Source organism: Melanerpes formicivorus, unplaced genomic scaffold (assembly GCF_026170545.1).
Source record: "Melanerpes formicivorus ecotype bairdi unplaced genomic scaffold, bMelFor1.0.p_v2 SCAF_9, whole genome shotgun sequence".
Taxonomy (NCBI): domain Eukaryota; kingdom Metazoa; phylum Chordata; class Aves; order Piciformes; family Picidae; genus Melanerpes; species Melanerpes formicivorus.
The window spans coordinates 6,975,407-7,001,122 of record NW_027142361.1 but is presented as its reverse complement, the minus strand read 5'-3'; the positions used below and the strand labels follow the sequence as shown (position 1 = coordinate 7,001,122).

Below are 25,716 nucleotides of genomic sequence, written 5' to 3'. Positions count from 1 at the left end.
GCTGGAGCACCTCTCCTATGAGGACAGACTGAAGGAGTTGGGGCTGTTCAGTCTGCAGAAGAGAAGGCTCCGAGGTGACCTAATTGTCGCCTTCCAGTATCTGAAAGGGGCCTACAGGAAGGCTGGGGAAGGACTTCTCAGGATCTCAGGTAGTGATAGGACTAGGGGGAATGGAATGAAGCTGGAGGTGGGGAGATTCAGGCTAGATGTGAGGAGGAGGTTCTTCACCATGAGAGTGGTGAAACCCTGGAATGTGTTGTCCAGGGAGGTGGTCGAGGCCCCGTCCCTGGGGGTGTTTAAGAGCAGGCTGGATGAGGCTCTGTCCAGCCTGATCTAGTGTGGGGTGTCCCTGCCCATGGCAGGGGGGTTGGAACTAGATGATCCTTGTGGTCCCTTCCAACCCTGAATGAAACTATGAAACTATGAAACTATGAAATATGAAACTGGTCACCCACTGTGGAAGCTCCTACTAGGTTTTTCATGCTTCATACTGCTCCTCAGCTTTGGACAATCTTTAAGTGAGGCAGAAAACTTGGTTTTAAATAGTGCAATGTAAAAGCAATGAATGTTGCGGTATTCAAATGTCACTAAGTAAATGGTTGGGACTTGTTCAGAAACATAACACAGACATAAAAGCCTCATCTTAGCTCATTGGTTGGCCTTGGCATTTGTTTCTAATGCCTAAAACAAAAAAAAAACCAACCCAAAACCGACCTTTCCGTGGAGAGTTTGGAATAAGATCAGAGTCACAATCCAAAGTATTTGGAAACCAAGATATCATCTGCTTTAGATGGAAACTGTAATTCCTGGGCTTTTCAGAGCAGTCAGAAATTTGCCTGCCCTCTCAGTAGTGCCCTGTGTGCTCCCATGGTGCAAGAGCTGTTGATGATACAGCTGTGCTAGTTGCCAATATCCAAAATGTAAAAGAATTCTGTTTCTCACAGTTGTGTCTGGGATTTCCTGATAGTCTTCCTGGGGAGCGTTATGTGCTTCCACGCCATGTAGTGTGAATATCAGGTCGACACCTCCTAATGTCTGTATGTTGGGTTACCAGTGTCTGTAGCTTGTATAAATAATTTGCATGGAAGCAATGAGCTTTGAACCTTCTGGTGTCAGCCCTAAGCATGTCGTGTGTGCAGATTGACTCTGCAGTGGATGGGCAGCCACTCCGGTGCTCTTGCTGTGCCTCACTGGGGACTGAGTCTGCAAGTATGGGATGGGCCTTTTTTTCTGGAAATTTGAGTTTTCCTTTAGGCTATTTAGAATAAATATTCCATGGTGTTTTCCACCCAAAAATCCCAAGCAGATGGGCCCAAAAAGTAATAAGGTGTTAGATCAGGTATGCAAGTGACAGGGTTGGTAGGTGGTTTATTTACGCATGATTTCACAATTTCATGTGTTTTGTTGCCTTGCTGTGCTGGTACTATGGTGTCCACCCACGTGGGTAGGTTGTGATATTAGACTGATGTTACCAAAGCACTTTGGAATCCCTCACATTTCTGTAGGTGTTAAAACAGCTCTTTTTAAAACTGAAAACCTGTTATTAACCACACATTTTACTAATTGGTATAGCTAGCTAAATCTACATGTTGCTAGCTCTCCTGAGACAATGGAATTGTTGATAGCTCTCAAAGAAAAAGCACAGACTAGTTCACTGTGACTAGAATTGCCCTCTTGTGAAAACACAGTTCCACTGCAGCAATAGAAATATCAAGGACAGACTTTAGTTGAGAAGGTGTTCTGCCACTCTATAAATATAACACTGGCCAGTTGTTGCTTTAGACTGACATCTCAGAGAGTGTGCTCCTAGGACAACAGAACCAAATATTTCCTATTTTCATACAAAAGGTAGGGGGAAAAAAAGGCCAGCTTTTTCTTTTTCCCTTGGCTCTGCAGTCATTCTGGATTTTAGTCACTTCATCAGCATGCTGAAATGTGCTGTCACTGTATCACTGTGACAGCTTCACTTGTATTTCAGCTTCATGACAGGTCTCAAACACATGACACTGTGACCTCAAATTTTCATCACATTCAAGCTCCACTGCCTTTCTCTCCCTGTCATTTCATATCAGCAGTTAGAATAGCTTCTTGTAAACAGGAGATATTTATTAATTTTACTGAGACTGCAACAGGACTGGCTAGTTAATAAATCTGGAAAGGTTATTGGTACATTGTCCTTAAAGACAACATGAAGAAACAGCATTTTACATTTCAAGTGAGAACTAAAATCATGTTCTTCACTGAGCTATTAATGTATTCAGCATATAGTCAGGGACTCCTTCATAACCCAGGAAATCACAGAGCACTCACCTGGAATGGAATTCAGGTCACACCTGCTGTTGGGATATATAGCTTGTCGTGGGATACATCACCCCATCAAGATGCAGCATCTCTTTCCATTGATAAAGAAGAATGAGGCAATGAGCAGTAAATTGGAGTTTGTCAGGCTGGCTGTTAACCTAAACATGACAGAACATTTAAACACATTGGCTTGCAGAAATATATTATATTTTTTTCAGCAAACAGTGCTGCCAGAATAGAGATAGTACATTCACAGATGACAAATGTAGGTCTTGTGATACTGCTTAGATATCAGGATTGTCCACAGCTGAGTGGCAGTCAGAAATCTAGAGAATATGAGAAACAGACATAAATATTTTTTTGAGGTGGGGCTGGAAGATTTTTTTATGCTGACAGAAAGTAGAAATTACTGAATTTAAGACCTTCTTTCTCTGCCAGCAGGACTTTATTCAGATTCAAATTTTAGATAGTTTTCTTAATGAATAACCTGGACAGCTGTGAAAAAATCTACCTTTTTCTGTGATTGCTTTGAGTGTACTGTAACAGTTTCCTCGAATGAAGAGACAAAATATTGGGCATGGAGAGTCTCCAACTGGCAGCTTCCTGAGAAAATAACATGGAGCTCTGAGGTTTTCCTAAGAATTGGTTGTCTGCTTACACTCTTAGGAGATACTGAGCTGCCAATGATACAGACTTTTTCCAACACTTGCATAAGAAAGGAAGAAAAAAGCTACCTCAGTAAGCAGGTTCAGATTGACCTTCATAAATGTTGGTGCTTTGAGAATTCTCTCTCTAGCGTACTCAGGCTACCCTGTAGACGACGTACCTCTTTGTGCTGAGTCGATCGGTATTGTAGTCCGAGGATCCCTTGTCCATGAGTTCAGATTTATTCGGGCGCCAGATGTAGACGACGGAGATTGGGAATCAATACGGCTGACCAATGTGATCGAGTATTGTTCCTTTATTGTTCCAGTGTTGCAGGCCTGAGGTGCAGGCCTATGGAGCAGGCCTGTAGTGCAAGTATAGCACGGTAAAGTGTAGAAGAAACAGGAGACAGGAAAGGCAGAAGTGCGTAGCAAGGCAACTGCTACAACTTATATAAACTCGGAGAGCCTTGTTGGCATAGCTCCATTGGTTCCCTATGAGTGACCACACATTGCACTATTACAGATTATTGGTCCAACTACTAATGACACAACGAGGTTGTTGATGCAGGTGCATGTCCTGTTGTCCCAAGATAACTGTCCATGTTTATAGCTACCAGTGTCTTGTTTTAGTTACATGCTGCAGGCACAGCACTGTTTTGCTCCACTGCTAGCTGACTCTGCATTTATGCTGAGCATGGCCTACCGCCATGTCAGGCTCTAGGCCTGCACTGCCAGATTGCTCACACTGCTCGTCGCTGGCATTGCCACAAATCCCCCTTTTTGTTTTTGTGAGCAATCTGGTCATGGGAGTTGTTCTCATCCCATACAAGATGCTACTGCAAACGCAGAAGCAAGCAAGGTAAAGCTAAGCTGTGTAGCAAAAGCAAAAGCAAGAGTTCTGTAGTGCAGCATGTCTAACAGACTGATGTAACCCATACAAGGCACAAAGCTTAAGTTGAACTAGTTACAATGATCTACAGAGTTTGCATAATACATGGTCAAAGATAACAAACATTGTAAAGAAGGACTTGGATCTTAACAGTTCTGATCTTTACATTTCACTCCTCTTATTGACAGAGAAGACTTGATTATGCCTGAATGCATTGCACACAGAGATCGAGGCACAAATGCAATCCTTAGCACTGTCTTTTGCGATCTGCTTTAGGACTATGTTGCATCTTTATTTTCTCTAGGATGGTCAAAAATCATTAATTGTTTAATGGTAGCAAGATTTCTTTAATCTGTAAAGGTAGATCTGGCCAGGCTCTAGCTTCACAGACAGAAAACTTGCAGGCAAACAGCAAGAGCAAAAAGAGCTTCATTGCATTGCGCAATATAAAATTACACTGAATAATGTGTTTTTGCTCATCCTAGTAATTCTGATCTCTTAATGTTCACACAACAGTAAAGCAGTCACGACACTCAGTTATAAGTTAGATGCTTTCTGTTGACATCTTGGTTTATCGTGACCGTCATTCTGGTCAGTGCTAAGCAGGTTTGCTGATTGTCATTTTCATGACAGTTGTGCCGTGTTCGTGCTGTCTTGTGGTGAGAGGGTTACAGCACATTGCAAAGTTGATGTTTCTGGGGTTACAACATTTTCTAGGGTTACAACATTTCTAGGGTTGATGTTTCTAGGGTTACAGCATTTCTAGGGTTGCCATGAGCTAATTTTTTGCTGTGGGGTATTCTCTCTTTTCCCTTTTTTTTTTTTTTTTTTTTTTTTTAATAATCTCTACTAAGCAAAATGTAAAGATGAAACTGTATCCTCTAGGATGTCTACATTCAGAGGCACATTTAGTTAACAAGAGAGAATACAAAGTTATCAAGCAACCACAATATTCAGTCCTAATTCACATGATGCTGTGGTACATTCTTCTGAGTGATGCTGTTTGATCCCAGATGATCATAGCAGTTATTGTGATCGATGTTCGACTGCATGGGAAATGCTGTGTCCTCATGGTCTTCCTAATTCCTAATTCTGGCCTGCATTAGGAATAGTGTGGCCAGCAGGAGCAGGGAGGTCATAGTGCCCCTGTACTCTGCTCTGGTTAGGCCGCACCTTGAGTACTGTGTCCAGTTCTGGGCTCCTCAGTTTAAGAAGGACATTGAGACACTTGAGCGTGTCCAGAGAAGGGCAACAAGGCTGGTGAGAGGCCTTGAACACAAGCCCTATGAGGAGAGGCTGAGGGAGCTGGGATTGTTTAGCCTGGAGAAGAGGAGGCTCAGGGGTGACCTTATTGCCCTCTACAACTACCTGAAGGGTGGTTGTAGCCAGGAGGGAGTTGGCCTCTTCTCCCAGGCAACCAGCAGCAGAACAAGGGGACACAGTCTCAAGCTGTGCCAGGGGAGGTTCAGACTCGAGGTGAGGAGGAAGTTCTTCACCGAGCGAGTCATTCGGCATTGGAATGGGTTGCCCAGGGAGGTGGTTGAGTCATCGACCCTGGAGGCGTTCAAGGGGAGATTGGACGTGGCACTTGGTGCCATGGTCTAGTCATGGGGTCTGCGGTGTCAGGTTGGACTCGATGATCCTCAAGGTCCTTTCCAACCTAAGTGATACTGTGATACTGTGATTCTTCCACCATTGTTTATTGCGATGATTGCAGTTAGCAGAAAAGAAGGCTCGAGCTGACCTGATCGTGGCCATCCAGTATCTCTTTTATTATTTATTTTTTGTTACTTTTTTTTATTTTACTTCATTTTTAGTTATTATTTTCTATTGTGAATTTATTATTCTGATATGTTTAATATTTTGACTTTTAATCTAGTTCTTTTGTTTAATCTTTAATTAATTTCAATTTTTGTTTTAAATTATTTTTATACTGTTTTAATGTTTTGTTTTGGTTTTTTTATTGCATTTTATTATTTTTTTTTCTGCACTTTATAATTATTTTTTGTTATCTTTTTGTTTGTTAATTTTAATCTAATTTTTATATAATTTTATTCAATTAATTTTTGTTATTTTTGTATTTAAATTTTTCTTTGTTCTTTAAATTTTTATTATTATTTTTAACTTACTTTTTGTAATTTTTAATTTATTTCTTTTTTACCTTCTTTATTATAATTTTTCTTTTGTTATTGTAATTTTTTAATCTGTATTTTAATTTGTTATTCTAATCAATTTTTTCATTTTCAATTTCTTTTATTTTTGTAATTTCTATTTTTTCTTTTTATCTAGTGTTTAATCTTTTATTTTTTATCTTATATTATTTATTGTAATTATTTTTTATTTTGCATGTTTGTTTTATTTAATCTATTTTCTATTTTAATTTTCATTTTTTTATTATATTTTTTAACCTTTTCTATTAATTCTTTTTTATTATATTTTTTCATTTTAATCTTCTCAACTTTTTCTTTGTATAATTTTTGTTTGTTTTAATCTAGTAGTCTTGATAATCCTTATTTTTATTTTTTGCTAACAATTCTTATGTTTTTTCTGTTAATAGCTATTCTGTGTTAGTAATCCTTATGATTTTTAAGTGTGTCATATTTTGTTTTTAATATTTTATTTTTATTGTTGCTCTTCTTTTTTATTACTATTCTGTTATTTAGTACTCTATGTTTTGTACCCAGGGTTTTTGTGCTTTTGTTATATATTTCTATGTTTTTTTTGTTTACCTTTTTTTCTTTTACATTTTTTTTTTTTATTTTTTTCTAGTCTATGTCTAAGAAGGAAATATAAAGACATTACCTTAGCTAAGGAATACTTTTTAAAATGAATACCTATTTACTACAAATCTTAACTATATTACATGGAGCTCCTTTGAAATGCCATGGCACACAACTAAGAAGGTTCGAACCAAAAGAAATCTTACAATGTGAACTCATTACTAAGTACTTACACCTTACCACAATTACTATGTACTAGGTATCTGTAAATATAAAATGCTTACCATTCATTATGCTTACCAGGAAAACTTAGCAAAACTCTAAATAACAAATCTCTTAAGGACATTGCAATCAGAAATTAAGAAATTATCACTGTAACTTTAAATCAGAGCAGAGCTTTGGTTGGCAAGAGTAGTACTAGAAAATCCTCCCTTTTCTGGGGGTGGGGGTAGTAGGGGTGGGTGGCCTGCAAGGTGTGATCTAGTTGCTATTGTTTCTGTATTGGGGTGTTAACGACTTGCAGCCTATCGTGTCTGAACGACCATTGTTCCACCCATACTGGATTATGTGTTTTCCATTTTAATTTGAGGGTTGGTTGCTGATTAGTAGCCACTACAAAGAAGGAACGGTAACAAGTTTTGCTCCTAGTTGACTTAAGGCATATCAGCCCAATAGAGCAACTGGAAGGGTTAACATGTACGGTCTTACAGTGATTGATTTGCTGTAGTTAAAAGCTAATTGCACTGGCTCTTTGCTAACCCAGGTTGTTTGGATACCTTTTAAACACGACTTCAACATTTGCCATGAGCAATGGCTAGTGACCATTCCATTTATGACTAGGTATAATGATGACATCGTCTCCAGTATCCATAATAATTGAAAATTGTAGAATTTGTCCACAAGGGTATTTGACAGTTACAATCTGTTCCAGTTTTCCCTTTTGGATTTTTAGGGCTAATAAGGTATTAGGCATATCGGTGGAATTAACAGAGCACAGGGTCTGTGACCGAAAGGACCATGCCAGTTAAACTCGACAACGCTTTGTGGATTCAAAAGGTGATATGCGGCTGTTGTCAGGTCCGCTATGCACTGCCAGAGGGGGCGGGAAGGGGGGGGGGAAGGGGGAGGGGAAGGTGGGGGGCGCGGTCCAAGGACCTTGGTTTGGTGTCGTCGTGCGGGGTATATTCACACTGCAGGAGCAGCTTCTGCAATGATCTCGAGTAAAATGATTAGATTTGTGACCCTTTCGAGTCTGTCCAACAGTCAGACACTTTAAGGTACCTAGGTTTCTCAGAGGCATGATGATTTCAAGACTGCTTCTATGGCCGTGGCTAGATACATTGCTGCTTGTCGATGCCTTCATTCGTTGTGGTCCTGCAGTCATGAGGCGGTGGCACCTGTTGATAAAATGCTGAGAACCTGTTTAGTTTCTTCATTAGCATTGTCAAATTCCACAATATCCACATTTCTACCTTCATATCGTGAGTCAGGTCTGAATTAGTATTGAATGCCGTATGTAAGGGATGGTATTGACAAAGGAACCAAGTGTCCCTGTTAGACCCTGCTCAGTAATAAGAAACACAGGATCAGAGTTATTGTCCTGGATTGTGGACCACTTCGATCACTAAATCCTGACTGTAACCCATAGGTAGCTATGGCTTGTCTAGCTTATCACTCTCTACAACTACCTGAAGGGAGGTTGTAGACAGGCTGATGATGGTCTCTTCTCCCAGGCACCCAGTACCAGAACAAGAGGACACAGTCTCAGGCTGCGCCAGGGGAGGTTCAGGTTGGATGTTAGGAAGAAGTTCTATACAGAAAGAGTGATTGCCCATTGGAATGGGCTGCTTGGGGGGGTGGTGGAGTCACCGTCATTGAAGGTGTTCAGAAGGAGACTTGATGGGGTGCTTGGTGCCATGGGTTAGCTGTTTGGGTGGGTTGGATTGGTTGATGGGTTGGACACGATGATCTTGAAGGTCTCTTCCAACCTGGTTTGGTTTATTCTAATAAAGGATTCTATTCTAATAAAGATTACCATAGTCATTGTTAACCTTCTCCATCTGTGACTACATTTCCCACAATACCTCTCCACCAGCTCAGCGGGACAGTTCCGTGTCCCTCCCACCTCCCGATCGCGACTCAATTGAAATCTCCGTCCGAGTGCTGTTAACGTGTGGAATGTAGGAGGCGGAGGGGTGTAGCGCAGCTGAAACCGCTGGGGGGAAGGGGCCGCTGGGGCCGCTCCCGCCGCTGCTGTGGGGGTGGCTGTTGCCGGCAGTGCGTCGGTCGATGCCGCTTGGTCGGAGCCGTCGGTATTCGCGGGGGCCATGGTGGGGGGTCGCGGGAGGCGTCGCCAGGCTGAGGGCTGCCGGGGTGAGTACTGCCGGGGTGGGGGGGGGGCCACCATCGGGGCGGCCAGGGCTCGCGACCGGGGCTCGCGCAAGCCAGGAGTTCTAGGGCAGACTTCGCACTGTCCGGCTTCCAAGCCCAAGCCATCGCTGGAGATATCAGGACGATGTTCATGAAGGGGATCGAAAAACGCCGAGCCGCAAGTTTCGCCGCTTTTTTTTTTTTTTTTTTTTTTTTTTATGGGCTTCTACACTGGGCGCGGGCGGCTGTGGCGGTGTGTTAATAAACGCCGTGTGCTGGCCAAGATGGCGGAGGTGGCGTCTCCTTTGTCTAATTCTTAATGCGTAGCGACCTCCATTTTGATTTCGCGCGCCTTACCAGTTCGATCAGGATTCGCTTCTGCCGCTATTGACGTGGCAGGAGCAGATTTTTCCGCGCAAAAGGACGGTAATAGAGAGCCGCGATTCGTGTAGAAGGAGTAGCGGGCAATTGAAATTGAGGAGGATGCTGACAGAGCGGCAGACGATGTGCAAGGGGGGGTGGGAGGGCGGGGAGTGCCTTCCGAGTCTCTCTTTCTCGTCTCGGTTAGAACCAAACGCCGCAGCAGCTGAATCGGGAGTAGCCTGCTCTGCTTTTTTCGATTGCAATGTCCGTGACGATCCGTCACACGGTGCTATAGCGAAAAGCTGCTTTTTTAAGCATTTAGCACCTCATCCCACAGCTGGGCTGCAATTTCGTCCCGCGCTTCGGAAGTAAAAGCTTATTGCCGTGGGGATGACTCTGGGCACAGGCTAATAGCCCTTTTACGATCCCAGAATTGCCAGTAATACCTCTCACGGAGAGGATAGGTGGAAGGCGTTTAGCGCTGCCTCTTCTGTGGTGGCGTGCTTCCCCTTGCCCCTCCTCCGGTCGCTCACCGGGCCAGGGTGAGATTCACTTCCTTTGTGAGCGCGCGCTGCTAATTTTTCCAGCACCGGGGCAGTGCTGTTCGACCAGCTTTCCGTATCGTTTGGACGTACCTCTTTGTGCTGAGTCGATCGGTATTGTAGTCCGAGGATCCCTTGTCCATGAGTTCAGGTTTATTCGGGCGCCAGATGTAGACGACGGAGATTGGGAATCAATACGGCTGACCAATGTGATCAAGTATTGTTCCTTTATTGTTCCAGTGTTGCAGGCCGATGGTGCAGGCCTGAGGTGCAGGCCTATGGAGCAGGCCTGTAGTGCAAGTATAGCACTGTAAAGTGTAGAAGAAACAGGAGACAGGAAAGGCAGAAAAAGAAGTGCGTAGCAAGGCAACTGCTACAACTTATATAAACTCGGAGTGCCCTGTTGGCATAGCTCCATTGGTTCCCTATGAGTGACCACACATTGCACTATTACAGATTATTGGTCCAACTACTAATGACACAACGAGGTTGTTGATGCAGGTGCATGTCCTGTTGTCCCAAGATAACTGTCCATGTTTATAGCTACCAGTGTCTTGTTTTAGTTACATGCTGCAGGCACAGCACTGTTTTGCTCCACTGCTAGCTAACTCTGCATTTATGCTGAGCATGGCCTGCCACCATGTCAGGCTCTAGGCCTGCACTGCCAGATTGCTCACACTGCTCGTCGCTGGCATTGCCACACTACCCAAAGTACTGTTTCTAACTGCTAATGGTGTTTATTGAGTGACTGCTTAAAATGTTCAGTTTGAGAGCTCTGGTGGTGTGGTTTAGGATTTTATTACAAGTTGGCTCTGCTCAGGATTATTGTAGATGCTGCTGCTATATCTGCCCTAGCAACTGGTCTAGGTGTCTGGGCTGCGAAGGGAGGTGGTGGAGTCACCTTCACTGGAGGTGTTTAAGAAGAGACTTGATGGGGTGCTTGGTGCCATGGTTTAGTTGATTAGATAGTGTTGGATAACAGGTTTTGTAGGGTTGGAAGGGAAAGGCCGGGCCTTCTCCTCCCCCCAGAAAGTGAAGGGAAAAAAAACCTCACAGCTGAATTAGCAAAGCAGTGCGTGCTGTATATTTACAAAGCAGATTAGGGAAACACAGGGAAATATCTACAGAATTTACAGTATTTACAATATATACAGAAATATACAACAAAGTAGCACAGAAATGAGAGTTCCCCCCTCTGCTGAGGGGGTTCCCCACCTCTGCTCCCCCTTCTCTCCCCCTTTCCCCAGAGAGGGTTAGAAAGAGAGAAAAGAGAAAAAAAATTAAAAGCAGTTATGTGTTAATTGGAAAGCGGTTAATACAGGCCTTGCAATTTATCAGTTTCAAGGTCAAGCCTGGCCGAACGCCCAGAAGCTGTGGGCTGCAAGCCACCAGAGGAGGGGGAAGACAGACTGACCAGAAAAGTGCAGGAATGCCCAGGATACTCTGCTGTACTCCCAGTTCAAAAGGTGCTTCCTCCCAATCTACCAATGAAATTAGTTTAGATCCATCTTTCGTTTACAAACATCCGACCACAATATTCCCTTTCTTAAGGGGACAGCCTCAAACAGTCACAAGAGGTTAGACTCGATGATCTCAAAGGTCTTTTCCAACCTGCTTAATTCTATTCTATTCTAATTCTATTCTTCTGAGCTCAATCCCAGGTGTAGGAAAAAAATTCCAGTGGTTATGTGTTCTAGTTGAACCCTAGACCTCAGCATGGAAGACAAGCTTATCCATATGTTTTTTAATAGAGAAAAAATTTTGACAGCACTAAAAAGCACTGGCATGCATTAGGTTGGCAGGCTATTATTTTTCTTTAGATTTGCCCTGACTGTGGCATATTTTAAGTTTCTTCTCTCCTATTGTTTATCAGGGACTATATACAGTTGTCTTGTGTTCTCTTGTTGAGAAATTATTTTTTGCATCCTCAGAGACTGAATTCCCTGGCTGGTTTGTTGAAGGTCTTTGCCTGGACAGTATTAACACCCTTACGCATTTGGCTGTCACAAATAAAAGATGCAAAGAATTTGAGACTTCTTTACGAGGAAATCTGGTTGTAACCATAGTTATGAAGATGCTGCTGCCTCTCCATAAAGATATCACACTAAGAGAAGAGGGCTTTTTTTCTATTTTTATGAGGGGATGAACTCTAAAACAGATGAAATGCCAGTTCCGTATACATTTTAAATAAGATGCTGCATAGAGTCCCTGAAACTAGTTCCGTTCTACAGACAGCTGCCCTAAGAGAGTAGTTGTCCATTGAATGCTTCTTGCAGATGAATTACAAAGTGTTTGGACGTTTAAAAATCATCTGACTATCAAGAACCTTCTTTAATTCAGGAGTGTGTTGAAAAGGGAATGCAATGGGAAGAGAAATTCAGAAAAACCTCTCTGCTAAAGATGCCTATTTGTTACTTCTGTGATAACAGCAACCAGTTGAGATAATAGTTTCATGCATTATCCTTGTTCTTTTGTAACTTTGGCTGTTTTGTTTTTGTTGGAGAATTTAACAACTTGATGGAATTAGCTCATTATTTTTCACCCTTAATTGCATCTGGTGTGAAATGTGAATCTATCAAATATGCATTAAATATGTCATTACTGTTCCTCTAGAAATAACTAATTTCTAGAAAGCATTATATGCAGTCAACTCATAGAGGAGCTATGTCAGCAACTGGACTATGTCTCCCAGCTGCAAGCTTTAAAAGGACATTTTGGGAACTGCCATCACCAAGAACAGTATTCCTGGGATCATCCCTCTTGGCAGCTGTAAACCAGGATCCTTCTGGAAAGCAGTCAGAAGCATAATAATTTGGTCATTGTTATTTAGTTTCTTGATCAAACATTAGTGTCTATAGGGATTTTCATTATTCTTTATTGGCTCTGGGATACAAGAGTATTAAAGATTATGTGATCTACTACCCTTACAAGATAAGAAAGCTAACTTATCTGAAGGCATGTATCCTTCTTCAAATTCTCATCCCAATACTGAACTCAATTTTGCCATTATTATTGTATTTTTCCATGCTTGCTAAGGACTGAGTAGCTGTTGTTGTATATTCATGAAAGCCTACAACCTGATTTATTTAACATGTTTACCAGAACACTTGGGGAAAAATAGTCAAATCTATTACTCATATTCATTACTCAGTATGGAAAAGCAACAGTTGTTCCCCATTGTGAGAGCTAGTTACCATAATTATACTACTGGGCAGTTCAAATTGCATCAGTCTACATTTTTGAGGTAATGTTTATTAATGGGGAACATTGATTTTGATTCATCCCTCTAGTAATGCTTTGCTGTGTCTATAAATAGACATTGTATTTTGCTCCTCACAAGTGGATTCAGTTGGGCTTTCAGACTTCTAGAGATTTTTATGCAGCTGAGGGGAAAAATTCAAATGGATCTGATTTTGAAATGAAAGTGCATTCACCACCATAAAAAGGACATTGGTTTTGTTTGTCGCACAGAATTCTGTATGCAGCTAAAGTGAGTGGTATGTGTAACTTCAGCTTTTTTTTTGCTGAAGAGGGGAAGTGAATGTGAAGGAGAGCATGTAATGACACTAAGCTTTTGTGATAAGTAAAGCAGCAAGGAATTAGCATTAGAGAAGTGTATTGCTGTCCTGCGTTTGGCTAGGATAGGGTTAAGGGTTTGGGTTGTTGTTTTGTTTCTTTTCCTCATCACAAGAAGCTGAAAGGGGCAACAGCCAAGACAGGCAGCTAAACCACCAGTGGGTATTCAATACCATACTGATAAGGGGAGGGCTGGCTAAGGCAGATGCAGGTGCTTTGAGCAAGTGACTGTGAGATGGCTGAGCCAGGCCATCATGGTCAGTGCTACTCGCTGTGTGTTCTATTTCATTAATATTGTTCCCTCTGATTGCTGTTCTCTCTTTGTGCTGTTCTGTTAAACTTTCCTCATCTCAACCCATGGGGCTTGTTGTGTGAGCAGCTGCGTGGTGCTCAGCTGCAACTAGGCCTGAACAACGACAATTGCTTAAGCACTATATATTGTGTTTTCTTTTCAGATAGCTCCTAATTAAGTTATTGAAACTTCTGTCCTTAGAGTAGTGTCAAGTAGTGCATGCAATCAGATATCCTGTTGTTGGAAGAATGGGCATGGATAATACATTCTTTTAAGCATGCTAATGTAGGGTTTTTTTTTCATCATTTTAGGTAATTTTTAATTGAAGGTAACTTGGTCTCTGTCTGGTGAGGCCACACCTTGAATACTGTGTTCAGTTTTGGGGCCCTCACTATAAGAAAGACATTGAGGTGCTGGAGCAGGTCCAGAGAGGGTGACAAAGCTTGTGAAGGGTCTGGAGAACAAGTCTTATGAAGAGAGGCTGAAAAAATTGACATTGTTTAATCTGGAGAAAGGGAGACTGGGGGAGACCTTAGTGCTTTCTATAGCTACCTGAAAGGAGGTTGTAGCAAGGTGGGTGTTGGTCTCTTCTCCAAGTGAAAGGATGAGAGGAAATGGCCTCAAGTTGTGCCAGGGGAGGTTTAGATTAGACATTAGAAAAGATTTGTTCACTTAAAGTGTTGTCAAGTACTTCAACAGGCTGCCCAGGGAAGTGGTTGAATCATTATTTAAAAGAAGTGTAGATGTGTGTGACAGTGCATAGGGGCATGATTTAGCAGTAGACTTGGTAGTGTTAGGTTAATGGTTGGACTGCATGATCTTAACCAGTCTGAATAATTCTATGAGTCCATAATTCTATGATTCTCTGCAGATTTTAGAATTTACTTTGTACTATCCCTTTGTGCAGTCTTACTGCATTCTAGTGTTAAGTCATTTATAGACTTAGTATATAAGTAATTATAAGATGTTAAAGGAACCAAGTGACAGGTAAGCTGTTAGCTGGTTATCTGCAACAGAAGAGGCAGCTCTACTCATTTTAGCTTTTTGCTTCAGTGGTAGTTTTCTCCTGGCAAAAAGGAGCTGAAATTCAAAGATACTATATCCCGAAAGATTTAAGTTACTCCAACAAATAAATACAGGGGAGAAAACAACTTGTAATGCCATAAATGATCAAGTAGCATGTTCTAATTTATACTAGGCTTGTGGATTTCTCTAAAATGAGCCCTTTTGGTCATATCTGATACCTGGAAAGAGGGGATAAAACCACAGAAACCCACTGGAAATAATGATATTACAAAGTTACAGTACTGAGGAAATAGGATCTGTGGGGCAGTTTCCCCCTCCAAACATCCAATTCACTGAAATTAATCTCATAGAAGTCCACATGCCCCAGAACTTGTCGGAGTAGAAGTGTTGAGACTAAGAAGCTCTATTCTGTAGGATGACATTGGCTTGTTTAGCTGTCCAGTTGCTTAAAAAGGGGGCACCTCTGGGAAACATCTAGTATTAAGTATCACTGGTATCAGTATCCCTATTTTGTCCACAGGGGCTCATATACACAGTCAGTACTAGCACAGCAACAGAATATCCGGGGAGATGGCATCTCTGTGAAAAAAACATTCATCCATATGGCCCACAGAGAGTTTTTCTACATCTTTCTACAGATGGCAAAGAATGTTACTAATGGGAAAAAATTAAGGATTTTCCATTCTTGCACCATATTACATCCTTCCATTCTGTGGTGGGTTTGAGAGAGAAGGGCCCAGCCTTCTATCCCCCACAAATGGGAAGGAAAAAAAACCGCAGCTAGCCAGCCGGAGAACCAAAGGGAGAATGCTATATTTATAAGCAATTCTGGGGAAGGCAGGATATATACACAATTTACAGTATTTACAACATATATACAGAAATATACAGCAAAGTAAACAAAACAATAATACAGGACTGAAATTCCTTCCTCTGGAGGAGGGTTCCCCCCCTGTACCCCCTTCTGTCCCCTTTTTCCCCAAAGAGGGTTAGAAAGAGAGAAAAAGAGCAGTTATTAATAAAGCAGAATATTAGTAGGCCTTAGTTGCTTATCTGTTCAAGGTCGCTCTGGCAGGGAGCCCAGAAGGAGATGAGCTGAAAAGGGAGAAGAAGGAAAGTAGCGAAGTGAGGAAAGTTCCAGCTGCACCTAAACTTAAAACTGCATTCTACCAATGCACCAATGAAATTAGTTTAGAATATCTGATTGTTTTTGTTAATATTCCAAAAAATTCAGCCAGAGTCCCAGCACTGTCTCTTTCTTAAAGGCACAGCCTCAAACGGTCACAGTCCACCCCTTCTAAACAATTTCATTGGCTGTTCATACTGTCCATCCAATCCAAAACAATATTTACAGTTTGTAAGTAAAGTTCATAGTCCGTTCCGGCTATACTCAGATGTAGATGATTCAGAAGTCCAAGAAAATCAGAAAATGAGAAAAATGGAAAACAGTTTGTTTCCTCACCGACAAAGCGAAGAAAAGGGAAACAGGGATTCTCAGGGTCTCTTAGTTGACTTAGGGCTCTCAGGGATCTCAGGGTTTGTGCACCGTAGATTCCTCGTAGATTCTTCCTTTGGTCGCGATGTAGCTGTACAACAGTTTGAAATTAAACTCTTTCAGCTAAAGTTAAATTTCTTTGTGGAATACACTGAATTTCGCCATTCTCTTGCATTACCCAATAAGTGTGACCGGGTCCTTCAGCTGAAACCACCCCTCGGACAGGTTTAGCCTCTCCTGAGGGAGAAAATACCCAAAAAGTTTTACCTAACAGATTCTTTCCTCTAACAACAGGAACTCTATCACCTTCTACTTTCTGTAGCAGATCTGAATGTGCAGGTCCAGCTCGATTCACTGAACCGCTATTGTTTATCAGCCAGGTTGCTTGTGTTAAATGTTTTTCCCTGTTTTTCAAAGATCCAACCCCCATGGCTTTAAGAGTGGTCTTCAACAAACCGTTGTAGCGTTCAATCTTCCCTGCAGCTGGTGCATAGTAGGGAATGTGGAATATCCACTCAATACCATGCTCTTTCGCCCAGTTCTTTACAAGATTGTTTTTGAAATGAGTTCTGTTGTCTGACTCAATCCTCTCTGGAGTTCCGTGTCTCCACAGGATCTGTCTCTCCAGACTGAGAATGGTGTTGCGTGCAGTTGCATGTGGAACTGGATAAGTTTCCAACCATCCAGTGTTTGCCTCTACCATAGTAAGCACGTATTGCTTACCAGAACGAGAACGTGATAAAGTGATGTAGTGAATCTGCCAAGATTCACCATACTTGTACTTGGACCATCTGTCACCATACCACAAGAGCTTAATTAACTTTGCATGCTTAATAGCAGCACAAATGGATGACTTGTGTGATAGCATCCATGGAAATGTCTATGGATCTGTCATGAGCCCATTGGTATGTTGCATCTCTGCCTTGATGTCCTGACGAATCATGAGCCCACCGAGCTAAGAATATTTCACCTCAGTGTTTCCAGTCGAGATCAAGATCAGAGTCCATGTCAACTTGAGAAACTCTTGCAGCTAGATCTGCCTGATGGTTGTGTTGCTGTTCCTCAGTAGCTTTGCTCTTAGGAATGTGAGCATCAATGTGTCTCACCTTCACTGGAATTCTCTCGATTCGATCAGCAATGTCCTGCCACAGGTCTGCTGCCCAAATGGGTTTTCCTTTCCTCTGCCAACCACTCTTCTTCCAGTTCTTTAGCCAACCCCACAGAGCATTTGCTACCATCCATGAGTCAGTGTAGAAATAAAGCTTTGGCCATCTCTCACGTTCAGCTATGTCGAGAGCTAGCTGGACAGCTTTTACCTCTGCGAACTGACTGGATTCTCCTTCTCCATCTTTCGCCTCTGCAACTCGGCGTGTTGGACTCCACACTGCAGACTTCCACCTTCGCTTGTTTCCAACAAGACGACAGGAACCGTCTGTGAACAAAGCATATTTCTTTTCATCATCAGAAAGGTCATTGTAAGGAGGAGCTTCCTCAGCACGAGTCACTTTCTCCTCTGGAGGTTTAGCACAGTTGGTACCTTCCGGCCAACTTGAGATTACCTCCACTAGACCAGGTCTTTCAAGATTTCCCATTCGAGCTCTCTGTGTTATCAGAGCCATCCACTTAGACCATGTTGAGTCTGTGGCACGATGTGGTGTGGATCCTTTGCCTTTGAACATCCAATTCAAAACTGGTAATCTGGGAGCTAAGAGCAGTTGTGATTCAGTTCCAATCACTTCAGAAGATGCTTTTACTCCTTCATAGGTGGCTAAAATTTCTTTTTCTGTTAGAGTATAATTAGCCTCTGAACCTCTGTAACCTTGACTCCAGAAACCAAGCGGTCATCCACGTGTCTCACCTGGTGCTTTTTGCCACAGGCACCAGATTGGACCATTGTCACTTGCAGCCGTGTACAAAATGTTCTTAATGTCTGGACCATCTCGGACAGGTCCCAGACCTACTGCTTGAACTACCTCTTGCTTTATCTGGTCAAAAGCTGCTTGCTGTTCAGGTCCCCAGTGGAAATTGTTTCTCTTTCGAGTCACATCATACAGAGGTTTCACAATCTGACTGTATCTATGAATGTGCAGTCTCCAAAATCCCACTATCCCCAAGAAACGTAGGGTTTCTTGTTTGCTTGTGGGATTTGCTATGGTAGAGACTCTATTTACCACATCCACTGGAATGTGTCAGCGTCCATCCTGCCACCACACTCACAGAAACTGAATCTCTGTGGTAGGCCCTTTCACCTTGTCTCGTTTGATGGCAAAACCTGTGTTCAGAAGAATGTGAATGATCTTGTTACCTTTCTCGAAGACTTCCTCAGCAGTTTTACCCCAGACGATGATATCATCAATGAACTGGATGTGTTCTGGAGCACCACCTTTCTCCAGAGCATCATGGATCACTGCATGACAGATGCTTGAGCTGTGGATCCAGCCCATTGGCAATCTGTTGAAAGTGTACTGGATTCCTCTCCAGGTGAAAGCAAACTGAGGCCTGCATTTCTCTGCTATGGGAATAGAGAAAAATGCATTAGCAATGTCTATGGTAGCATACCACTTGGCCTCTTGGGATTCCAGCTCATACTGTAGTTCCATCCTGTCTGGTAATGCTGCACTCATAGGTGGTGTTACTTCATTTAGGGCTCGGTAGTGCACTGTCAGACGCCAGTCTCCATTCTGCTTTCGCTCAGGCCACACTGGACTATTGAAAGGTGAATGAGTTTTGCTGACAACTTTCTGACTCTCCAACTGACGAATCAGATTCTGAATGGGCATCGAAGACTCACGGTTGGTTCTGTACTGTCTGTGATGCACAGTCTGAGAAGCAACCGGCAATTTAATGTCCTGTATCTTGTGTTTTCCCAAAACTGCAGATTCATCAGAAAGCTCAGGTCTGACGACAGCTTCAGTTTTTGTCCATCAATTTCTACAGAAGCTACTTCAAAAGCCCATTTGTAACCTCTAGGGTCTTTGAAACGCCCTTCTCTCAAAAAAATCAATTCCCAAAATACAAGGTGCATCAGGTCCAGTCACAACTGTATGCTTCCTCCATTGTTTACCAGTTAAACTTATATTAACCTCCACCTTACTTAACTCTTGAGATCCACCAGTGACTCCCAGAATAGTTATAGACTCTGATCCCTGATAATTTGATGGCATTATGGTGCACTGAGCTCCTGTGTCAACCAAGGCCCTGTACTTCCGAAATTGTGAAGTGCCAGGCCACTGGATGTACACATCCCAATAGATTCTGTTATCTCTATTATCCCTCTCCTCCCCCTGGCAGGAGGCAGGGCACCCCTAGTTATGGGGAATATGCCCACATGTGCATTGAGCACAGTGTGCAGTGTTAGAACTGGATCCACTGTTGGAGCTACTAGAGTTGTTCTGGGGAACTGTGGAAGTAACAGCTACCCTTCTGGTATTGCTGCCTCGGGTTCTGCCACTTTGCAGTTCCCTCAGTCTCCTGAAAAGATTAGAAGTTGGTTGGCCATCCCACCTGTTCATGTTCTCACCAAACTGATCACGCAGAGTTATCCAAATGGTCCTGCGTGACTGCCTTGGTGGTCTGTTTTGATTTGGTCTGTTTTGGAATGACCTCCTCGGAAGACGTGTATTCCTCACAGATGAAACTTGTATCTTCCTGGAGGAAGAATTGGAATTATCCTTTTGTGCCAATTGGTATATGGAATCTTTCAACTCTTTCATGCAGTTCTCCATTTTTCCAGACAGAATTTCAATGGCTGTAACCAAGGAAACACGTGTCATACTATCCTCCAATTGTCTCATTTGATCACTGAATTGGCCAACCATTGGAGGAGCTCCACCATAATTTCTTGACACAATTCTGCTTGCCAGAATGTTTGCATAATTAGAAGGAGCAAGTTTGATGATCTTTTTAGCAAGACCAGTTCCTACAGGAATATCATCAGGATTCAGAGTTTCATGTTCACCATATTGTATCTCTCTAATAGCAAATTCTCTCAGGTGCTTAATTCCCTCATCTATGGTAGTCCAGAGTTTAGGATTCCATGGAAGATCATCTCGGGAAGGGTATCTCAGAGCAACTGCAAATAAAAGGCATACCCACAGATTAACCTTACTGAGAACCTTGCCTAGATGTGTATCTATTCCATTATCCCTCGAGAGAGTTCCTAACTGAGCTGCCAACTTGTCTCCAACCATTAGAGTTGGAGCACCTGTATCATAACATCTACTAAGCCAAGCTAGAATTGGCTCCTTATCTGCTCTGATGTAAGCTTTTAGGACATTTCTCAATTCTTCACGATGTGAAGAACATTCGGAAATATCATCTCCTTCCTCCTTTGCCTCCTCTTCCTCAACTTGTTGTCCCCTTAATCCTGCTGTCACTCTCCTAAGGATCTCTTTAAGCTGAGAACCACGACTGCTAGTTGGTGTCCTAGCTGCATCTCTATCCTGTTTTGATCTCAGTAACTCCGCTAGATCTTTAAAACAAACCTTCTCTTCCTCCTCAGCAGGATCTTTTCTTGTGGAAGGTCCCTTACCAGGATGAGTCTTCTGCTCTTCTCCTCCATTAGCTGCTGGATCAGCTTTGGCCTTTCCACTTCTAGTCTTTAAAACTGCTACTTGCTTAATTGGAGCTGTGCTTCAATTTACAGCCACCTTGACAGAAGCTGACAGGTTTTGAGACAGATCACCTGCTATGGAAGTGGCTTCCGGTCCTGCTGAGAGGGTGGGCCGAAACGACCTTGCCTCGTTAATGGTTGAAGAAGAAGAAGGGGAAGCCGCCATGTTGGGAGCTGCCGCCGTCCCTGGCAGCTTGCCAGAATCAGCAACAGAACCGTTCAAAGCAGCCTTTCCAATAAACTTTTTAACTTTATCCTTAACTGACACAAATTCTCCATTCTCCTCATCACTGGACGTCTCTGGGGCTGACCTAGAGGTACGCCTCCTTCTCTTTGATCTATGCTTAATAATGAATCATGCTTTGGACACCTTTTTCTCCCAGCACAAGGAAAACAGCAGATCGACATTAGTTATCACGAGCAGCAGGATTACACACATCAAATAAATCACCTTTGGATCCCAGCCATCACTTAAAACTACTCTTTCACCTACTGGAATCTTAAACTCCCTTATCTCAATCGGGAGAGTGCTAGAGGTCACATTCCTGTATCTGGTAGACCAGAAGAATCCCAGACAGCGATCATATAAAAGCTGGATTTTATACATAAACCACAAATAAATTTTCTGCATTAAATATTTACCTAGGTAATCCAGAATCAAACCCAAACACTATCTGTGGATCAGAACCCCAAGAATTGAGAAAAACAGATGATCCAAAATCCAAAACACCTTCATGCTTGCTAGTCCAGCTCGAGCAAGCAATAAATCAAGCTAATTATCTTCAAGCCCCGAGTTGGGCGGCCAAAAAAAGAAATGTGGTGGGTTTGAGAGAGAAGGGCCCAGCCTTCTCTCCCCCACAAAGGGGAAGGAAAAAAAAACACAGCTAGCCAGCCGGAGGAGCAAAGGGAGAATGCTATATTTACAAGCAATTCTGGGGAATGCAGGATATATACACAATTTACAGTATTTACAACATATATACAGAAATATACAGCAAAGTAAACAAAACAATAATACAGGACTGAAATTCCCTCCTCTGGAGGAGGGTTCCCCCCCTTGTACCCCCTTCTGTCCCCTTTTTCCCCAAAGAGGGTTAGAAAGAGAGAAAAAGAGCAGTTATTAATAAAGCAGAATATTAGTAGGCCTTAGTTGCTTATCTGTTCAAGGTCGTTCAGGCAGGGAGCCCAGAAGCAGACGAGCTGGAAAGGGAGAAGGAAAGTAGCGAACTGAGGAAAGTTCCAGCTGGACCTAAACTTAAAACTGCATTCTACCAATGCACCAATGAAATTAGTTTAGAATATCTGATTGTTTTCGTTAATATTCCAAAAAATTCAGCCAGAGTCCCAGCACTGTCTCTTTCTTAAAGGCACAGCCTCAAACGGTCACACATTCATCCTTTGAATTTCTTTATTCAAAATCTCTTCTCCCTTAGGGGAGTTGAGCTCTGGGTCTAACAGACAAGGAGAGCGTATCCAAGAGGTGTCACTGTTTGGATACCTGTGGTTAATCTTGACCTGCACATATTTCGTCATTCCCAGAAGGTGACACAATGGGCTGTGTCATTCCCCTTCTCCTTTCCCACCCTTGGGAAAATCCATTTGATCACAGTATCACAGTATTGCCAAGGTTGGAAGAGACTTCGAGGATCATCGAGTCCAACCTGTCACCACAGACCCCATGACTAGACCATGGCACCAAGTGCCACATCCAATCTACTCTTGAACACCTCGAGGGATGATGACTCCACCACCCCCCCGGGCAGCCCATTCCAATGGCTAACGACTCTCTCAGTGAAGAACTTTCTCCTCACCTCGAGCCTAAACCTCCCCTGGCGCAGCTTGAGACTGTGTCCCCTTGTTCTGGTGCTGGTTGCCTGGGAAAAGAGACCAACCCCCACCTGGCTACAACCACCTTTCAGGTAGTTGTAGAGGGCAATGAGGTCACCCCTGAGCCTCCTCTTCTCCAGGCTAAACCCAGCTCCCTCAGCCTCTCCTCATAGGCTTGTGCTCAAGGCCTCTCACCAGCCTTGTTGCCCTTCTCTGGACACGTTCAAGTGTCTCAATGTCCTTCTTAAACTGAGGGGCCCAGAACTGGACACAGTACTCAAGGTGTGGCCTAACCAAAGCAGAGTACAGGGGCACAATGACCTCCCTGCTCCTGCTGGCCACACTATTCCTAATGCAGGCCAGGATGCCATTGGCCTTCTTGGCCACCTGCGCACACTCACAAAGAAAAGTCCTCCAGGCTTCTTGTCCTCTTTTTTCTATGTTTTGGTTTATATTTTATCCAAATGTGGCTCAACCAAGATTCCTAGATATTGTGACTGTTGCTAACAGGAAGGATGTTGACTTGCTGGAACATGTCCAGAGAAGGGCAACGAAGTTGGTGAGGGGTTTGGAACACAAGCCCTATGAGAAGAGACTGAGGGAGCTGGGGTTGCTTAGCCTGGAGAGGAGGAGACTCAGGGGTGACCCTATTGCTCTCTTCAACTACCTGAAGAGAGGTTGTAGACAAGCGGATGTTGGTCTCTTCTCCCAGGCAGCCAGTACCAGAACAAGAGGACACAGTCTCAGGCTGCACCAGGGGAGTTTTAGGCAAAAGCACATTTGGAACTTAAACTGGCCTCTACTGTGAAGGACAACAAAAAGTCCTTCTATAAATATATTAATAGCAAGAGGAAGGGCAAGGACAACCGCCACTCCTTGGTTGACATGGAGGGAAATGTTGTATCAAGGGATGAGGAAAAGGCCACCATCGTTAACACCATCGTTGCCTCAATTTTTACTAGAAGGACAGAATGTCTTCCAGACAGCTAGCCTGCACAGCTGGCAGAAGGAGCCAGGGAGCTGCAGTTTCCCTGTGTTCCATGAGGAGGTGGATGGAACTCTCCTCAGCAGCTTCGGTCCCCACAGGTCCATGGCAGAGGAGCTGGCCAAGCCACTCTCCATCATTTTCCAGCAGTCCTGGCTCACTGGAGATGTCCCAGAGGACTGGAAGCTGGCCAACGTGGTGCCCATCCATAAGATCCATAAGAAGGGCCGGTTGGATGAGCCAGGGAATTACAGGCCTGTCAGCCTGACCTCAGTGCCAGGCAAGATCATGGAACAGGTCATCCTCTGGGAAGGAAGCTGTCAACCGAGTTTAGTGCTGCTGCAGTGTCCATGCAGAGAACCTCAAGGTACTTCGTTGTTAATGGTTTATCACACTGCCTGTTTCACGGCAACATTGTTCCTGATGATGTCTTCGGTATTCCTAAGGTTGGAGGAGACCTCAAAGATCATCAAGTCCAACCTGTCACCACAGACCTCATGACTAGAGTAGGGAGGACACTACTGCCCACTGCAGGCTTGAACTCATGACCTTCCTATTAAGGGTCTGATGCGCTACCAATTGAGCCACCTGAGGGTTATGATCCTGAGTGCAATCACACAGCACTTAGAGGATGGCCAAGGGATCAGGCCTAGCCAGCATGGATTTAGGAAGGGCAGGTCCTGCCTGATCAACCTGATCTCCTTCTATGATCAGGTGACCCACCTGGTGGATGTGGGGAGGCCTGTGGATGTGGTCTACCTGGACCTCAGCAAGGCCTTTGACACCATCCCCCATAGCAAACTCCTGGCCAAGCTGTCAGCCCATGGCTTGGATGGGAGCACACTGCACTGGGTTAGGAACTGGCTGGAGGGTCGAGCCGAGAGAGTGGTGGTGAATGGTGCCACATCCAGCTGGCAGCCAGTCACTAGTGGTGTGCCCCAAGGATCAATGCTGGGCCCTGTGCTCTTTAACATCTTTATTGATGATCTGGATGTGGGCATTGAGTCCATCATCAGTAAATTTGCTGAGGACACCAAGCTGGGGGCAGGAGTTGATCTGCTGGAGGGTAGAGAGGCTCTGCAGAGGGACCTTGACAGGCTGGACAGATAGGCAAAGTCCAACGGCATGAGATTGAACACATCCAAGTGCCGGGTTCTGCACATTGGCCACAACAACCCCATGCAGTGCTACAGGCTGGGGTCAGAGTGGCTGGAGAGCTGCCAAACAGAGAGGGACCTGGGAGTACTGGTCGATGGTAGGCTGAACATGATCCTGCCGTGTGCCCAGGCAGCCAAGAGGGCCAGTGGCATCCTGGCCTGCATCAGGAACAGTGTGGCCAGCAGGAGCAGGGAGGTCATTCTGCCCCTGTACACTTCACTGGTTAGGCCGCACCTCGAGTCCTGTGTCCAGTTCTGGGCCCCTCAGTTTAGGAAGGATGTTGACTTGCTGGAACGAGTCCAGAGAAGGGCAATGAAGTTGTTGAGGGGTTTGGAACACACGCCCTATGAGGAAAGACTGGGGGAGCTGGGGCTGCTCAGCCTGGAGAGGAGGAGACTCAGGGGTGACCTTATTGCTGTCTACAACTACCTGAAGGGAGGTTGTAGACAGGCGGATGTCGGTCTCTTCTCCCAGGCAGCCAGTACCAGAACAAGAGGACACAGTATCAGGCTGCACCAGGGGAGTTTTAGGCTGGATGTTAGGAAGATGTTCTACACGGAGGGTGCTTAGGGGCCAGTGACCACGAGATAATTGAATTCTCATTATTTGGTCAAGCTAGGGAGGGTAGCAAGAAGCCCTCCACTCTGGATTTCCGGAGGGCGGACTTCAGGCTACTCAAGGAACTAATTCAGAGGGTTCCTTGGGATAAAGCACTTAAAAACAAAGGGGTCCAGGAGAGCTGGTCCTACTTCAAGGAAGAACTGTTGAAGGCTCAGGGACAGGCTGTGCCAATGTGCCGGAAGATGAGCTGCCGGGGCAGACGGCCAGCCTGGATGGTTAAAAAACTTTTAATGGAACTAAGGGAAAAAAAGAGGGTGTATCACCTTTGGAAGAAAGGGGAGGCAACCCGTGA

At 43.9% G+C, this 25,716-nt stretch overlaps 1 protein-coding gene across 5 annotated transcripts in view; it reads left to right on the top strand.

Annotated features, from left to right (window-relative positions):
- VSNL1 (visinin like 1) overlaps positions 1-25,716 on the top strand; it is a 199,211-nt gene that overhangs the window by 148,522 nt on the left and 24,973 nt on the right. The window lies entirely within an intron of this gene.